General features: G+C 54.8%; 1 protein-coding gene across 3 annotated transcripts in view; it reads right to left on the bottom strand.

The window, feature by feature from the left end:
* Positions 1 to 14,563, bottom strand: part of palld (palladin, cytoskeletal associated protein) — a 610,835-nt gene that overhangs the window by 475,484 nt on the left and 120,788 nt on the right. The window lies entirely within an intron of this gene.

Raw genomic sequence — 14,563 nt, 5'->3', positions numbered from 1 at the left:
GGGGATGGAGTCGATGTTTAGGGTATGGAGTTTGAGGAAGGACTGGAGACAGTGGCCTGGGAGGGGGATGGAGTCGATATTTAGGGAATGGAGTTTGTGGAAGGACTGAGGACAGTGGTCTGGGAGGGGGATGGAGTCGATGCTTAGGGGATGGAGTTTGTGGAAGGACTGGAGACAGTGGTCTGGGAGGGGGATGGAGTTGATGTTTAGGGTATGGAGTTTGAGGAAGGACTGGAGACAGTGGCCTGGGAGGGGGATGGAGTCGATGTTTAGGGTATGGAGTTTGTGGTGAGGACTGGAGACAGTGGCCTGGGAGGGGGATGGAGTCGATGTTTAGGGAGTGGAGTTTGTGGAAGGGCTGGAGACAGTGGTCTGGGAGGGGGATGGAGTCGATGCTTAGGGTATGGAGTTTGTGGAAGGACTGGAGACAGTGCCCTGGGAGGGGGATGGAGTCGATGTTTAGGGAATGGAGTTTGTGGAAGGACTGGAGACAGTGGCCTGGGAGGGGGATGGAGTCGGTGTTTAGGGTATGGAGTTTGTGGAAGGACTGGAGACAGTGGTCTGGGAGGGGGATGGAGTCGATGTTTAGGGTGTGGAGTTTGTGGAAGGACTGGAGACAGTGGCCTGGGAGGGGGATGGAGTCGATGTTTAGGGTATGGAGTTTGTGGAAGGACTGGAGACAGTGGTCTGGGAGGTGGATGGAGTCGATGTTTAGGGTATGGAGCTTGTGGAAGGACTGGAGACAGAGGTCTGGGAGGGGGATGGAGTTGATGTTTAGGGTATGGAGTTTGTGGCAGGACTGGAGACAGTGGCCTGGGAGGGGGATGGAGTCGATGTTTAGGGTATGGAGTTTGTGGAAGGACTGGAGACAGTGGTCTGGGAGGGGGATGGAGTTGATGTTTAGGGTATGGAGTTTGTGGAAGGACTGGAGACAGTGGTCTGGGAGGGGGATGGAGTCGATGTTTAGGGTATGGAGTTTGTGGAAGGACTGGAGACAGTGGTCTGGGAGGGGGATGGATTTGATGTTTAGGGTATGGAGTTTGTGGTGAGGACTGGAGACAGTGGCCTGGGAGGGGGATGGAGTCGATGTTTAGGGTATGGAGTTTGTGGAAGGACTGGAGACAGTGGCCTGGGAGGGGGATGGAGTCGATGTTTAGGGTATGAAGTTTGTGGTGCGGACTGGAGACAGTGGTCTGGGAGGGGGATGGAGTCGATGTTTAGGGTATGGAGTTTGTGGAGGGACTGGAGACAGTGGCCTGGGAGGGGGATGGAGTCGATGGTTAGTGTATGGAGTTTGTGGAAGGACTGGAGACAGTGTCTGGGAGGGGGATGGAGTCGATGTTCAGGGTATGGAGTTTGTGGAAGGACTGGAGACAGTGACCTGGGAGGGGGATGGAGTCGATGTTTAGGGTATGAAGTTTGTGGTGCGGACTGGAGACAGTGGTCTGGGAGGGGGATGGAGTCGATGTTTAGGGTATGGAGTTTGTGGAGGGACTGGAGACCGTGGCCTGGGAGGGGGATGGAGTCGATGCTTAGGGTATGGAGTTTGTGGAAGGACTGGAGACAGTGGTCTGGGAGGGGGATGGAGTCGATGTTTAGGGTATGGAGTTTGTGGAAGGACTGGAGACAGAGGTCTGGGAGGGGGATGGAGTCGATGTTTAGGGTATGGAGTTTGTGGAAGGACTGGAGGCAGTGGCCTGGGAGGGGGATGGAGTCGATGTTTAGAGTATGGAGTTTGTGGAAGGACTGGAGACAGTGGCCTGGGAGGGGGATGGAGTCGATGTTTAGAGTATGGAGTTTGTGGAAGGACTGGAGACAGTGGTCTGGGAGGGGGATGGAGTCGATGTTTAGGGTATGGAGTTTGTGGAAGGACTGGAGACAGTGGCCTGGGAGGGGGATGGAGTCGATGTTTAGGGTATGGAGTTTGTGGAAGGACTGGAGACAGTGGTCTGGGAGGGGGATGGAGTCGATGTTTAGGGTATGGAGTTTGTGGAAGGACTGGAGACAGTGTCTGGGAGGGGGATGGAGTCGGTGTTTAGGGTATGGAGATTGTGGAAGGACTGGAGACAGTGGTCTGGGAGGGGGATGGAGTCGATGTTTAGGGTATGGAGTTTGTGGTGTGGACTGGAGACAGTGGCCTGGGAGGGGGATGGAGTCGATGTTTAGGGAATGGAGTTTGTGGTGGGGACTGGAGACAGTGGTCTGGGAGGGGGATGGAGTCGATGTTTAGAGTATGGAGTTTGTGGTGGGGACTGGAGACAGTGGTCTGGGAGGGGGATGGAGTCGATGTTTAGAGTATGGAGTTTGTGGTGGGGACTGGAGACAGTGGTCTGGGAGGGGGATGGAGTCGATGTTTAGGGTATGGAGTTTGTGGAAGGACTGGAGTCAGTGGTCTGGGAGGGGGATGGAGTCGATGTTTAGGGTATGGAGTTTGTGGTGGGGACTGGAGACAGTGGCCTGGGAGGGGGATGGAGTCGATGTTTAGGGTATGGAGTTTGTGGAAGGACTGGAGACAGTGGTCTGGGAGGGGGATGGAGTCGATGTTTAGGGTATGGAGTTTGTGGTGGGGACTGGAGACAGTGGCCTGGGAGGGGGATGGAGTCAATGTTTAGGGTATGGAGTTTGTGGAAGGACTGCAGACAGTGGTCTGGGAGAGGGATGGAGTCGATGTTTAGGGTATGGAGTTTGTGGAAGGACTGGAGACAGTGGCCTGGGAGGGGGATGGAGTCGATGTTTAGGGTATGGAGTTTGTGGAAGGACTGGAGACAGTGGTCTGGGAGGGGGATGGAGTCGATGTTTAGGGAATGGAGTTTGTGGTGAGGACTGGAGACAGTGTCTGGGAGGGGGATGGAGTTGATGTTTAGGGTATGGAGTTTGTGGAACGACTGGAGACAGTGGCCTGGGAGGGGGATGGAGTCGATGTTTAGATAATGGAGTTTGTGGAAGGACTGGAGACAGTGGCCTGGGAGGGGGATGGAGTCGATGTTTAGGGTATGGAGTTTGTGGAAGGACTGGAGACAGTGGTCTGGGAGGGGGATGGAGTCGATGTTTTGGGTATGGAGTTTGTTGAAGGACTGGAGACAGTGGCCTGGGAGGGGGATGGAGTCGATGTTTAGGGCATGGAGCTTGTGGAAGGACTGGAGACAGTGGTCTGGGAGGGGGATGGAGTCGATGTTTAGGGTATGGAGTTTCTGGTGCGGACTGGAGACAGTGGCCTGGGAGGGGGATGGAGTCGATGTTTAGGGTATGGAGTTTGTGGAACGACTGGAGACAGTGGCCTGGGAGGGGGATGGAGTTGATGTTTAGATAATGGAGTTTGTGGAAGGACTGGAGACAGTGGTCTGGGAGGGGGATGGAGTCGATGTTTAGGGTATGGAGTTTGTGGAAGGACTGGAGATAGTGACCTGGGAGGGGGATGGAGTCGGTGTTTAGGGTATGGAGTTTGTGGAAGGACTGGAGACAGTGGTCTGGGAGGGGGATGGAGTCGATGTTTAGGGTATGGAGTTTGTGGTGAGGACTGGAGACAGTGGCCTGGGAGGGGGATGGAGTCAATGTTTAGGGTATGGAGTTTGTGGAAGGACTGGAGACAGTGGTCTGGGAGGGGGATGGAGTCGATGTTTAGGATATGGAGTTTGTGGAAGGACTGGAGACAGTGGTCTGGGAGGGGGATGGAGTCGATGTTTAGGGTATGGAGTTTGAGGAAGGACTGGAGACAGTGGCCTGGGAGGGGGATGGAGTCGATATTTAGGGAATGGAGTTTGTGGAAGGACTGAGGACAGTGGTCTGGGAGGGGGATGGAGTCGATGCTTAGGGGATGGAGTTTGTGGAAGGACTGGAGACAGTGGTCTGGGAGGGGGATGGAGTTGATGTTTAGGGTATGGAGTTTGAGGAAGGACTGGAGACAGTGGCCTGGGAGGGGGATGGAGTCGATGTTTAGGGTATGGAGTTTGTGGTGAGGACTGGAGACAGTGGCCTGGGAGGGGGATGGAGTCGATGTTTAGGGAGTGGAGTTTGTGGAAGGGCTGGAGACAGTGGTCTGGGAGGGGGATGGAGTCGATGCTTAGGGTATGGAGTTTGTGGAAGGACTGGAGACAGTGCCCTGGGAGGGGGATGGAGTCGATGTTTAGGGAATGGAGTTTGTGGAAGGACTGGAGACAGTGGCCTGGGAGGGGGATGGAGTCGGTGTTTAGGGTATGGAGTTTGTGGAAGGACTGGAGACAGTGGTCTGGGAGGGGGATGGAGTCGATGTTTAGGGTGTGGAGTTTGTGGAAGGACTGGAGACAGTGGCCTGGGAGGGGGATGGAGTCGATGTTTAGGGTATGGAGTTTGTGGAAGGACTGGAGACAGTGGTCTGGGAGGTGGATGGAGTCGATGTTTAGGGTATGGAGCTTGTGGAAGGACTGGAGACAGAGGTCTGGGAGGGGGATGGAGTTGATGTTTAGGGTATGGAGTTTGTGGCAGGACTGGAGACAGTGGCCTGGGAGGGGGATGGAGTCGATGTTTAGGGTATGGAGTTTGTGGAAGGACTGGAGACAGTGGTCTGGGAGGGGGATGGAGTTGATGTTTAGGGTATGGAGTTTGTGGAAGGACTGGAGACAGTGGTCTGGGAGGGGGATGGAGTCGATGTTTAGGGTATGGAGTTTGTGGAAGGACTGGAGACAGTGGTCTGGGAGGGGGATGGATTTGATGTTTAGGGTATGGAGTTTGTGGTGAGGACTGGAGACAGTGGCCTGGGAGGGGGATGGAGTCGATGTTTAGGGTATGGAGTTTGTGGAAGGACTGGAGACAGTGGCCTGGGAGGGGGATGGAGTCGATGTTTAGGGTATGAAGTTTGTGGTGCGGACTGGAGACAGTGGTCTGGGAGGGGGATGGAGTCGATGTTTAGGGTATGGAGTTTGTGGAGGGACTGGAGACAGTGGCCTGGGAGGGGGATGGAGTCGATGGTTAGTGTATGGAGTTTGTGGAAGGACTGGAGACAGTGTCTGGGAGGGGGATGGAGTCGATGTTCAGGGTATGGAGTTTGTGGAAGGACTGGAGACAGTGACCTGGGAGGGGGATGGAGTCGATGTTTAGGGTATGAAGTTTGTGGTGCGGACTGGAGACAGTGGTCTGGGAGGGGGATGGAGTCGATGTTTAGGGTATGGAGTTTGTGGAGGGACTGGAGACCGTGGCCTGGGAGGGGGATGGAGTCGATGCTTAGGGTATGGAGTTTGTGGAAGGACTGGAGACAGTGGTCTGGGAGGGGGATGGAGTCGATGTTTAGGGTATGGAGTTTGTGGAAGGACTGGAGACAGAGGTCTGGGAGGGGGATGGAGTCGATGTTTAGGGTATGGAGTTTGTGGAAGGACTGGAGGCAGTGGCCTGGGAGGGGGATGGAGTCGATGTTTAGAGTATGGAGTTTGTGGAAGGACTGGAGACAGTGGCCTGGGAGGGGGATGGAGTCGATGTTTAGAGTATGGAGTTTGTGGAAGGACTGGAGACAGTGGTCTGGGAGGGGGATGGAGTCGATGTTTAGGGTATGGAGTTTGTGGAAGGACTGGAGACAGTGGCCTGGGAGGGGGATGGAGTCGATGTTTAGGGTATGGAGTTTGTGGAAGGACTGGAGACAGTGGTCTGGGAGGGGGATGGAGTCGATGTTTAGGGTATGGAGTTTGTGGAAGGACTGGAGACAGTGTCTGGGAGGGGGATGGAGTCGGTGTTTAGGGTATGGAGATTGTGGAAGGACTGGAGACAGTGGTCTGGGAGGGGGATGGAGTCGATGTTTAGGGTATGGAGTTTGTGGTGTGGACTGGAGACAGTGGCCTGGGAGGGGGATGGAGTCGATGTTTAGGGAATGGAGTTTGTGGTGGGGACTGGAGACAGTGGTCTGGGAGGGGGATGGAGTCGATGTTTAGAGTATGGAGTTTGTGGTGGGGACTGGAGACAGTGGTCTGGGAGGGGGATGGAGTCGATGTTTAGAGTATGGAGTTTGTGGTGGGGACTGGAGACAGTGGTCTGGGAGGGGGATGGAGTCGATGTTTAGGGTATGGAGTTTGTGGAAGGACTGGAGTCAGTGGTCTGGGAGGGGGATGGAGTCGATGTTTAGGGTATGGAGTTTGTGGTGGGGACTGGAGACAGTGGCCTGGGAGGGGGATGGAGTCGATGTTTAGGGTATGGAGTTTGTGGAAGGACTGGAGACAGTGGTCTGGGAGGGGGATGGAGTCGATGTTTAGGGTATGGAGTTTGTGGTGGGGACTGGAGACAGTGGCCTGGGAGGGGGATGGAGTCAATGTTTAGGGTATGGAGTTTGTGGTGAGGACTGGAGACAGTGGCCTGGGAGGGGGATGGAGTCGATGTTTAGGGAATGGAGTTTGTGGTGAGGACTGGAGACAGTGTCTGGGAGGGGGATGGAGTTGATGTTTAGGGTATGGAGTTTGTGGAACGACTGGAGACAGTGGCCTGGGAGGGGGATGGAGTCGATGTTTAGATAATGGAGTTTGTGGAAGGACTGGAGACAGTGGCCTGGGAGGGGAATGGAGTCGATGTTTAGGGTATGGAGTTTGTGGAAGGACTGGAGACAGTGGTCTGGGAGGGGGATGGAGTCGATGTTTTGGGTATGGAGTTTGTTGAAGGACTGGAGACAGTGGCCTGGGAGGGGGATGGAGTCGATGTTTAGGGCATGGAGCTTGTGGAAGGACTGGAGACAGTGGTCTGGGAGGGGGATGGAGTCGATGTTTAGGGTATGGAGTTTCTGGTGCGGACTGGAGACAGTGGCCTGGGAGGGGGATGGAGTCGATGTTTAGGGTATGGAGTTTGTGGAACGACTGGAGACAGTGGCCTGGGAGGGGGATGGAGTTGATGTTTAGATAATGGAGTTTGTGGAAGGACTGGAGACAGTGGTCTGGGAGGGGGATGGAGTCGATGTTTAGGGTATGGAGTTTGTGGAAGGACTGGAGATAGTGACCTGGGAGGGGGATGGAGTCGGTGTTTAGGGTATGGAGTTTGTGGAAGGACTGGAGACAGTGGTCTGGGAGGGGGATGGAGTCGATGTTTAGGGTATGGAGTTTGTGGTGAGGACTGGAGACAGTGGCCTGGGAGGGGGATGGAGTCAATGTTTAGGGTATGGAGTTTGTGGAAGGACTGGAGACAGTGGTCTGGGAGGGGGATGGAGTCGATGTTTAGGATATGGAGTTTGTGGAAGGACTGGAGACAGTGGTCTGGGAGGGGGATGGAGTCGATGTTTAGGGTATGGAGTTTGAGGAAGGACTGGAGACAGTGGCCTGGGAGGGGGATGGAGTCGATATTTAGGGAATGGAGTTTGTGGAAGGACTGAGGACAGTGGTCTGGGAGGGGGATGGAGTCGATGCTTAGGGGATGGAGTTTGTGGAAGGACTGGAGACAGTGGTCTGGGAGGGGGATGGAGTTGATGTTTAGGGTATGGAGTTTGAGGAAGGACTGGAGACAGTGGCCTGGGAGGGGGATGGAGTCGATGTTTAGGGTATGGAGTTTGTGGTGAGGACTGGAGACAGTGGCCTGGGAGGGGGATGGAGTCGATGTTTAGGGAGTGGAGTTTGTGGAAGGGCTGGAGACAGTGGTCTGGGAGGGGGATGGAGTCGATGCTTAGGGTATGGAGTTTGTGGAAGGACTGGAGACAGTGCCCTGGGAGGGGGATGGAGTCGATGTTTAGGGAATGGAGTTTGTGGAAGGACTGGAGACAGTGGCCTGGGAGGGGGATGGAGTCGGTGTTTAGGGTATGGAGTTTGTGGAAGGACTGGAGACAGTGGTCTGGGAGGGGGATGGAGTCGATGTTTAGGGTGTGGAGTTTGTGGAAGGACTGGAGACAGTGGCCTGGGAGGGGGATGGAGTCGATGTTTAGGGTATGGAGTTTGTGGAAGGACTGGAGACAGTGGTCTGGGAGGTGGATGGAGTCGATGTTTAGGGTATGGAGCTTGTGGAAGGACTGGAGACAGAGGTCTGGGAGGGGGATGGAGTTGATGTTTAGGGTATGGAGTTTGTGGCAGGACTGGAGACAGTGGCCTGGGAGGGGGATGGAGTCGATGTTTAGGGTATGGAGTTTGTGGAAGGACTGGAGACAGTGGTCTGGGAGGGGGATGGAGTTGATGTTTAGGGTATGGAGTTTGTGGAAGGACTGGAGACAGTGGTCTGGGAGGGGGATGGAGTCGATGTTTAGGGTATGGAGTTTGTGGAAGGACTGGAGACAGTGGTCTGGGAGGGGGATGGATTTGATGTTTAGGGTATGGAGTTTGTGGTGAGGACTGGAGACAGTGGCCTGGGAGGGGGATGGAGTCGATGTTTAGGGTATGGAGTTTGTGGAAGGACTGGAGACAGTGGCCTGGGAGGGGGATGGAGTCGATGTTTAGGGTATGAAGTTTGTGGTGCGGACTGGAGACAGTGGTCTGGGAGGGGGATGGAGTCGATGTTTAGGGTATGGAGTTTGTGGAGGGACTGGAGACAGTGGCCTGGGAGGGGGATGGAGTCGATGGTTAGTGTATGGAGTTTGTGGAAGGACTGGAGACAGTGTCTGGGAGGGGGATGGAGTCGATGTTCAGGGTATGGAGTTTGTGGAAGGACTGGAGACAGTGACCTGGGAGGGGGATGGAGTCGATGTTTAGGGTATGAAGTTTGTGGTGCGGACTGGAGACAGTGGTCTGGGAGGGGGATGGAGTCGATGTTTAGGGTATGGAGTTTGTGGAGGGACTGGAGACAGTGGTCTGGGAGGGGGATGGAGTCGATGTTTAGGGTATGGAGTTTGTGGAAGGACTGGAGACAGTGGTCTGGGAGGGGGATGGAGTCGATGTTTAGGGTGTGGAGTTTGTGGAAGGACTGGAGACAGTGGCCTGGGAGGGGGATGGAGTCGATGTTTAGGGTATGGAGTTTGTGGAAGGACTGGAGACAGTGGTCTGGGAGGGGGATGGAGTCGATGTTTAGGGTATGGAGTTTGTGGAAGGACTGGAGACAGTGGTCTGGGAGGGGGATGGAGTCGATGTTTAGGGTATGGAGTTTGTGGTGCGGACTGGAGACAGTGGTCTGGGAGGGGGATGGAGTCGATGTTTAGGGTATGGAGTTTGTGGAGGGACTGGAGACAGTGGCCTGGGAGGGGGATGGAGTCGATGGTTAGTGTATGGAGTTTGTGGAAGGACTGGAGACAGTGGTCTGGGAGGGGGATGGAGTTGATGTTTAGGGTATGGAGTTTGTGGTGCGGACTGGAGACAGTGGTCTGGGAGGGGGATGGAGTCGATGTTTAGGGTATGGAGTTTGTGGAGGGACTGGAGACAGTGGCCTGGGAGGGGGATGGAGTCGATGGTTAGTGTATGGAGTTTGTGGAAGGACTGGAGACAGTGGTCTGGGAGGGGGATGGAGTTGATGTTTAGGGTATGGAGTTTGTGGAAGGATTGGAGACAGTGGTCTGGGAGGGGGATGGAGTCGGTGTTTAGGGAATGGAGTTTGTGGTGGGGACTGGAGACAGTGGTCTGGGAGGGGGATGGAGTCGGTGTTTAGGGAATGGAGTTTGTGGAAGGACTGGAGACAGTGGTCTGGGAGGGGGATGGAGTCGATGTTTAGGGTATGGAGTTTGTGGTGAGGACTGGAGACAGTGGTCTGGGAGGGGGATGGAGTCGATGTTTAGGGTATGGAGTTTGTGGCCTGGACTGGAGACAGTGGTCTGGGAGAGGGATGGAGTCGATGTTTAGGGTATGGAGTTTGTGGTGGGGACTGGAGACAGTGGCCTGGGAGGGGGATGGAGTCGATGTTTAGGGTATGGAGTTTGTGGAAGGACTGGAGACAGTGGTCTGGGAGGGGGATGGAGTCGATGTTTAGGGTATGGAGTTTGTGGTGAGGACTGGAGACAGTGGTCTGGGAGGGGGATGGAGTCGATGTTTAGGGTATGGAGTTTTGGTGAGGACTGGAGACAGTGGTCTGGGAGAGGGATGGAGTCGATGTTTAGGGTATGGAGTTTGTGGTGAGGACTGGAGACAGTGGTCTGGGAGGGGGATGGAGTCGATGTTTAGGGTATGGAGTTTGTGGTGAGGACTGGAGACAGTGGTCTGGGAGGGGGATGGAGTCAATGTTTAGGGTATGGAGTTTGTGGTGAGGACTGGAGACAGTGGTCTGGGAGGGGGATGGAGTCGATGTTTAGGGTATGGAGTTTGTGGCCTGGACTGGAGACAGTGGTCTGGGAGGGGGATGGAGTCGATGTTTAGGGTATGGAGTTTGTGGTGAGGACTGGAGACAGTGGTCTGGGAGGGGGATGGAGTCAATGTTTAGGGTATGGAGTTTGTGGTGGGGACTGGAGACAGTGGCCTGGGAGGGGGATGGAGTCGATGTTTAGGGTATGGAGTTTGTGGAAGGACTGGAGACAGTGGTCTGGGAGGTGGATGGAGTCGATGTTTTGGGTATGGAGTTTGTTGAAGGACTGGAGACAGTGGCCTGGGAGGGGGATGGAGTCGATGTTTAGGGCATGGAGCTTGTGGAAGGACTGGAGACAGTGGTCTGGGAGGGGGATGGAGTCGATGTTTAGGGTATGGAGTTTCTGGTGCGGACTGGAGACAGTGGCCTGGGAGGGGGATGGAGTCGATGTTTAGGGTATGGAGTTTGTGGAACGACTGGAGACAGTGGCCTGGGAGGGGGATGGAGTTGATGTTTAGATAATGGAGTTTGTGGAAGGACTGGAGACAGTGGTCTGGGAGGGGGATGGAGTCGATGTTTAGGGTATGGAGTTTGTGGAAGGACTGGAGACAGTGGTCTGGGAGGGGGATGGAGTCGATGTTTAGGGTATGGAGTTTGTGGAAGGACTGGAGACAGTGGTCTGGGAGGGGGATGGAGTCGATGTTTAGGATATGGAGTTTGTGGAAGGACTGGAGACAGTGGTCTGGGAGGGGGATGGAGTCGATGTTTAGGGTATGGAGTTTGAGGAAGGACTGGAGACAGTGGCCTGGGAGGGGGATGGAGTCGATATTTAGGGAATGGAGTTTGTGGAAGGACTGAGGACAGTGGTCTGGGAGGGGGATGGAGTCGATGCTTAGGGGATGGAGTTTGTGGAAGGACTGGAGACAGTGGTCTGGGAGGGGGATGGAGTTGATGTTTAGGGTATGGAGTTTGAGGAAGGACTGGAGACAGTGGCCTGGGAGGGGGATGGAGTCGATGTTTAGGGTATGGAGTTTGTGGTGAGGACTGGAGACAGTGGCCTGGGAGGGGGATGGAGTCGATGTTTAGGGAGTGGAGTTTGTGGAAGGGCTGGAGACAGTGGTCTGGGAGGGGGATGGAGTCGATGCTTAGGGTATGGAGTTTGTGGAAGGACTGGAGACAGTGCCCTGGGAGGGGGATGGAGTCGATGTTTAGGGAATGGAGTTTGTGGAAGGACTGGAGACAGTGGCCTGGGAGGGGGATGGAGTCGGTGTTTAGGGTATGGAGTTTGTGGAAGGACTGGAGACAGTGGTCTGGGAGGGGGATGGAGTCGATGTTTAGGGTGTGGAGTTTGTGGAAGGACTGGAGACAGTGGCCTGGGAGGGGGATGGAGTCGATGTTTAGGGTATGGAGTTTGTGGAAGGACTGGAGACAGTGGTCTGGGAGGTGGATGGAGTCGATGTTTAGGGTATGGAGCTTGTGGAAGGACTGGAGACAGAGGTCTGGGAGGGGGATGGAGTTGATGTTTAGGGTATGGAGTTTGTGGCAGGACTGGAGACAGTGGCCTGGGAGGGGGATGGAGTCGATGTTTAGGGTATGGAGTTTGTGGAAGGACTGGAGACAGTGGTCTGGGAGGGGGATGGAGTCGATGTTTAGGGTATGGAGTTTGTGGAAGGACTGGAGACAGTGGCCTGGGAGGGGGATGGAGTCGATGTTTAGGGTATGGAGTTTGTGGGATGACTGCAGACAGTGGTCTGGGAGGGGGATGGAGTCGATGTTTAGGGTATGGAGTTTGTGGAAGGACTGGAGACAGTGGCCTGGGAGGGGGATGGAGTCGATGTTTAGGGTATGGAGTTTGTGGAAGGACTGGAGACTGTGGTCTGGGAGGGGGATGGAGTTGATGTTTAGGGTATGGAGTTTGTGGAAGGACTGGAGACAGTGGTCTGGGAGGGGGATGGAGTCGATGTTTAGGGTATGGAGTTTGTGGTGGGGACTGGAGACAGAGGCCTGGGAAGGGGATGGAGTCGATGTTTAGGGTATGGAGTTTGTGGAAGGACTGGAGACTGTGGTCTGGGAGGGGGATGGAGTCGATGTTTAGGGTATGGAGTTTGTGGAAGGACTGGAGACAGAGGCCTGGGAAGGGGATGGAGTCGATGTTTAGGGTATGGAGTTTGTGGAAGGACTGGAGACAGTGGCCTGGGAGGGGGATGGAGTCGATGTTTAGAGTATGGAGTTTGTGGAAGGACTGGAGACAGTGGTCTGGGAGGGGGATGGAGTCGATGTTTAGGGTATGGAGTTTGTGGAAGGACTGGAGACTGTGGTCTGGGAGGGGGATGGAGTCGATGTTTAGGGTATGGAGTTTGTGGAAGGACTGGAGACAGAGGCCTGGGAGGGGGATGGAGTCGATGTTTAGGGTATGGAGTTTGTGGAAGGACTGGAGACAGTGGCCTGGGAGGGGGATGGAGTCGATGTTTAGTGTATGGAGTTTGTGGTGGGGACTGGAGACAGTGGCCTGGGAGGGGGATGGAGTCGATGTTTAGGGTATGGAGTTTGTGGAAGGACTGGAGACAGTGGTCTGGGAGGTGGATGGAGTCGATGTTTAGGGTATGGAGCTTGTGGAAGGACTGGAGACCGTGGCCTGGGAGGGGGATGGAGTCGATGCTTAGGGTATGGAGTTTGTGGAAGGACTGGAGACAGTGGTCTGGGAGGGGGATGGAGTCGATGTTTAGGGTATGGAGTTTGTGGAAGGACTGGAGACAGAGGTCTGGGAGGGGGATGGAGTCGATGTTTAGGGTATGGAGTTTGTGGAAGGACTGGAGGCAGTGGCCTGGGAGGGGGATGGAGTCGATGTTTAGAGTATGGAGTTTGTGGAAGGACTGGAGACAGTGGCCTGGGAGGGGGATGGAGTCGATGTTTAGAGTATGGAGTTTGTGGAAGGACTGGAGACAGTGGTCTGGGAGGGGGATGGAGTCGATGTTTAGGGTATGGAGTTTGTGGAAGGACTGGAGACAGTGGCCTGGGAGGGGGATGGAGTCGATGTTTAGGGTATGGAGTTTGTGGAAGGACTGGAGACAGTGGTCTGGGAGGGGGATGGAGTCGATGTTTAGGGTATGGAGTTTGTGGAAGGACTGGAGACAGTGTCTGGGAGGGGGATGGAGTCGGTGTTTAGGGTATGGAGATTGTGGAAGGACTGGAGACAGTGGTCTGGGAGGGGGATGGAGTCGATGTTTAGGGTATGGAGTTTGTGGTGTGGACTGGAGACAGTGGCCTGGGAGGGGGATGGAGTCGATGTTTAGGGAATGGAGTTTGTGGTGGGGACTGGAGACAGTGGTCTGGGAGGGGGATGGAGTCGATGTTTAGAGTATGGAGTTTGTGGTGGGGACTGGAGACAGTGGTCTGGGAGGGGGATGGAGTCGATGTTTAGAGTATGGAGTTTGTGGTGGGGACTGGAGACAGTGGTCTGGGAGGGGGATGGAGTCGATGTTTAGGGTATGGAGTTTGTGGAAGGACTGGAGTCAGTGGTCTGGGAGGGGGATGGAGTCGATGTTTAGGGTATGGAGTTTGTGGTGGGGACTGGAGACAGTGGCCTGGGAGGGGGATGGAGTCGATGTTTAGGGTATGGAGTTTGTGGAAGGACTGGAGACAGTGGTCTGGGAGGGGGATGGAGTCGATGTTTAGGGTATGGAGTTTGTGGTGGGGACTGGAGACAGTGGCCTGGGAGGGGGATGGAGTCAATGTTTAGGGTATGGAGTTTGTGGAAGGACTGCAGACAGTGGTCTGGGAGAGGGATGGAGTCGATGTTTAGGGTATGGAGTTTGTGGAAGGACTGGAGACAGTGGCCTGGGAGGGGGATGGAGTCGATGTTTAGGGTATGGAGTTTGTGGAAGGACTGGAGACAGTGGTCTGGGAGGGGGATGGAGTCGATGTTTAGGGAATGGAGTTTGTGGTGAGGACTGGAGACAGTGTCTGGGAGGGGGATGGAGTTGATGTTTAGGGTATGGAGTTTGTGGAACGACTGGAGACAGTGGCCTGGGAGGGGGATGGAGTCGATGTTTAGATAATGGAGTTTGTGGAAGGACTGGAGACAGTGGCCTGGGAGGGGGATGGAGTCGATGTTTAGGGTATGGAGTTTGTGGAAGGACTGGAGACAGTGGTCTGGGAGGGGGATGGAGTCGATGTTTTGGGTATGGAGTTTGTTGAAGGACTGGAGACAGTGGCCTGGGAGGGGGATGGAGTCGATGTTTAGGGCATGGAGCTTGTGGAAGGACTGGAGACAGTGGTCTGGGAGGGGGATGGAGTCGATGTTTAGGGTATGGAGTTTCTGGTGCGGACTGGAGACAGTGGCCTGGGAGGGGGATGGAGTCGATGTTTAGGGTATGGAGTTTGTGGAACGACTGGAGACAGTGGCCTGGGAGGGGGATGGAGTTGATGTTTAGATAAT

This window comes from Somniosus microcephalus, chromosome 1, assembly GCF_052327205.1.
Source record: "Somniosus microcephalus isolate GS21.2 chromosome 1, FLI_Smic_1.0, whole genome shotgun sequence".
Taxonomy (NCBI): Eukaryota; Metazoa; Chordata; class Chondrichthyes; order Squaliformes; family Somniosidae; genus Somniosus; species Somniosus microcephalus.
This window is presented reverse-complemented; position numbering and strand designations above follow the sequence as displayed.